This window comes from Hylobates moloch, unplaced genomic scaffold, assembly GCF_009828535.3.
Source record: "Hylobates moloch isolate HMO894 unplaced genomic scaffold, HMol_V3 SCAFFOLD_8184, whole genome shotgun sequence".
Taxonomy (NCBI): Eukaryota; Metazoa; Chordata; class Mammalia; order Primates; family Hylobatidae; genus Hylobates; species Hylobates moloch.
The window spans coordinates 1-3,117 of record NW_026660459.1 but is presented as its reverse complement, the minus strand read 5'-3'; the positions used below and the strand labels follow the sequence as shown (position 1 = coordinate 3,117).

General features: G+C 39.3%; 1 pseudogene; it reads left to right on the top strand.

Moving 5' to 3' along the window:
- Positions 1-33: 33 nt before the first annotated feature.
- On the top strand, positions 34-2,965 carry LOC116465687 (serine/threonine-protein kinase N2-like; annotated as a pseudogene).
- The last annotated feature ends 152 nt before the right edge of the window (positions 2,966-3,117 follow it).

Below are 3,117 nucleotides of genomic sequence, written 5' to 3'. Positions count from 1 at the left end.
CATCCAGGTGCGGACCCTCCATACCGGAGCGCAATGGCGTCCAACCCCGAATGGGAGGAGATTCTGCTCACGGAATAGCAGTGGGATTCCCGAAGTCTTCCGTTTTCTGAGAATGTGAGTGCTGTTCAAAAATTAGACTTTTCAGATACAATGGTGCAGCAGAAATTGCATGATATCAAGGATTGAATTAAGAGAGAAATAAGGAAAGAACTGAAAATCAAAGAAGGAGCTGAAAATCTGAGGAAAGTCACAACAGATAAAAAAGTTTGGCTTATGTAGACAACATTTTGAAAAAAATCAAATAAAAAATTAGAAGAACTACGTCACAAGCTGCAGGAAGTAAATGCACATATTATTGTATCAGATCCAGAAGATATTACAGATTGCCCAAGGACTCCAGATACTTCAAATAGTGACCCTCGTTGTTCTACTAGCAACAATAGATTGAAGGCTCTACAAAAAACAATTGGATATAGAACTTAAAGTAAAACAAGGTCTAGAGAATACGATACAGATGTATTCAAATGGATCTTCAAAGGATCGGAAACTCCATGGTACAGCTCAGCAACTGCTCCAGGACAGCAAGACAAAAATAGAAGTCATGCGAATGCAGATTCCTCAGGCAGTCCAGACTAATGAATTGGCTTTTGATAATGCAAAACCTGTGATAAGTCCTCTTGAACTTCGGGTGGAAGAATTAAGGCATCATTTCAGCATAGACTGTGCAGTAGCAGAAGGTGCAAAGAATGTAATGAAATTACTTGACTCAGGAAAAGTAACAGACAGAAAAGCACTTTCAGAAGCTCAAGTAAGATTTAATGAATCGTCAGAAGTTGGACCTTTTAAAGTATTCATTAGAGCAAAGATTAAATGAACTCCCCAAGAATCATCCCAAAAGCAGTATTATTACTGAGGAACTTTCACTTGTTGCTGCATCAGCAACACTAAGTCCACGTCAAAGTATGATATCTACACAAAATCAATATAGTACACTATCCAAACCAGCAGCATTAACAGGTACTTTGGAAGTTTGTCTCATGGGCTGCCAAGATATCCTAGAGAATGTCCCTGGACGGCCAAAAGGAACATCAGTTGCCCTGCCTGGTTGGAGTCCAAGTGAAACCAGATCATCTTTCATGAGCAGAACGAGTAAAAGTAAAAGTGCAAGTAGTCGAAATCTTCTAAAAACCAATGACTTGTCCAATGATGTCTGTGCTGTTTTGAAGCTTGATAATACTGTGGTTGGCCAATCTAGCTGGAAGCCCATTTCCAATCAGTCGTGGGACCAGAAGTTTACACTGGAACTGGACAGGTCACGTAAACTGGAAATTTCAGTTTATTGGCGTGATTGGCGGTCTCTGTGTGCTGTAAAATTTCTGAGGTTAGAAGATTTTTTAGACAGCCAACGGCATGGCATGTGTCTCTATTTGGAACAACAGGGTACTTTATTTGCAGAGGTTACCTTTTTTAATCCAGTTATTGAAAGAAGACCAAAACTTCAAAGACAAAAGAAAATTTTTTCAAAGCAACAAGGCAAAACATTTCTCAGAGCTCCTCAAATGAATATTAATATTGCCACTTGGGGAAGGCTAGTAAGAAGAGCTATTCATACAGTAAATCATTCTGGCACCTTCAGCCCTTAAGCTCCTGTGCCTACTACAGTGCCGGTGGTTGATATACGCATCCCTGAACTAGCACCTCCATCTAGTGATTCTACAGTAACCAAATTGGACTTTGATCTTGAGCCTGAACCTCCTCCAGCCCCACCACGAGCTTCTTCCCTTGGAGAAATAGATGAATCTTCTGAATTAAGAGTTTTGGATACACCAGGACAGGATTCAGAGACTGCTTTTGATATTGAGAATGACAGACATAGTATACTTCCAAAATCTCAATCTGAATACAAGCCTGATACTCCTCAATCAGGCCTAGAATATAGTGGTATTCAAGAACTTGAGGGTTTCAGTTTAATCTACAAGATTTCAGGTGTTGTGCTGTCTTGGGAAGAGGAAATTTTGGAAAGGTGCTTTTAGCTGAATATAAACACACAAATGAGATGTTTGCTATAAAATCCTTAAAGAAAGGAGATATTGTGGCTCAAGATGAAGTAGACAGACTGATGTGTGAAGAAAGAATTTTTGAAACTGTGAAGAGTGTAAGGTGTCCCTTTTTGGTGAACCTTTTTGCATGTTTCCAAACCAAAGAGCATGTTTGCTTTGTAATGGAATATGCTGCCGATGGGGACCTAATGATGCACATTCATACTGACGTCTTTTCTGAACCAAGAGCTGTATTTTATGCTGCTTGTGTAGTTCTTGGGTTGCAGTATTTACATGAACACAAAATTGTTTATAGGGATTTGAAATTGGGTAACTTATTGCTAGATACAGAGGGCTTTGTGAAAATTGCTGATTTTGGTCTTTGCAGAGAAGGAATGGGATTTGGAGATAGAACAAGCACATTTTGTAGCACTCCTGAATTTCTTGCCCCAGAAGTATTAACAGAAACTTCTTATACAAGGGCTGTAGATTGGTGGGGCCTTGGCTTGCTTATATATGTAATGCTTGTTGGTAAGTCTCACTTTCATGGTTATGATAAAGGGGAAGTTTTTGACAATATTATAAATGATGAAGTAAGGTAGCCAAGGTTCTTATCTACAGAAGCCATTTCTATAATGAGAAGGCTGTTAAGAAGAAATCCTGAGCGGCGCCTTGGGGCTAGCGAGAAATATACAGAGGATGTAAAAAAGCACCCATTTTTCCGGCTAATTGATTGGAGCGCTCTGATGGACAAAAAAGTAAAGCCACCATTTATACATACCATAAGACGAGAAGATGTTAGTAATTTTGATGATGAATTTACCTCAGAAGCACCTATTCTGACTCCACCTCTAGAACCAAGGATACTTTCGGAAGAGGAGCAGGAAATGTTCAGAGATTTTGACTACATTGCTGATTGGTGTTAATTTGCTAGACACTGCGAAACCAAGCTGGCTGACTCACAGGAAAACCTCTTAAAAATAGCAACCCTTCATTTGCTCTCTGTGCCACCAATAGGTTCTGAGTTCTGTTTTTTTTTTTTTAATTGAAACAAGTGAACATTTGTTTAAAAGTTCCA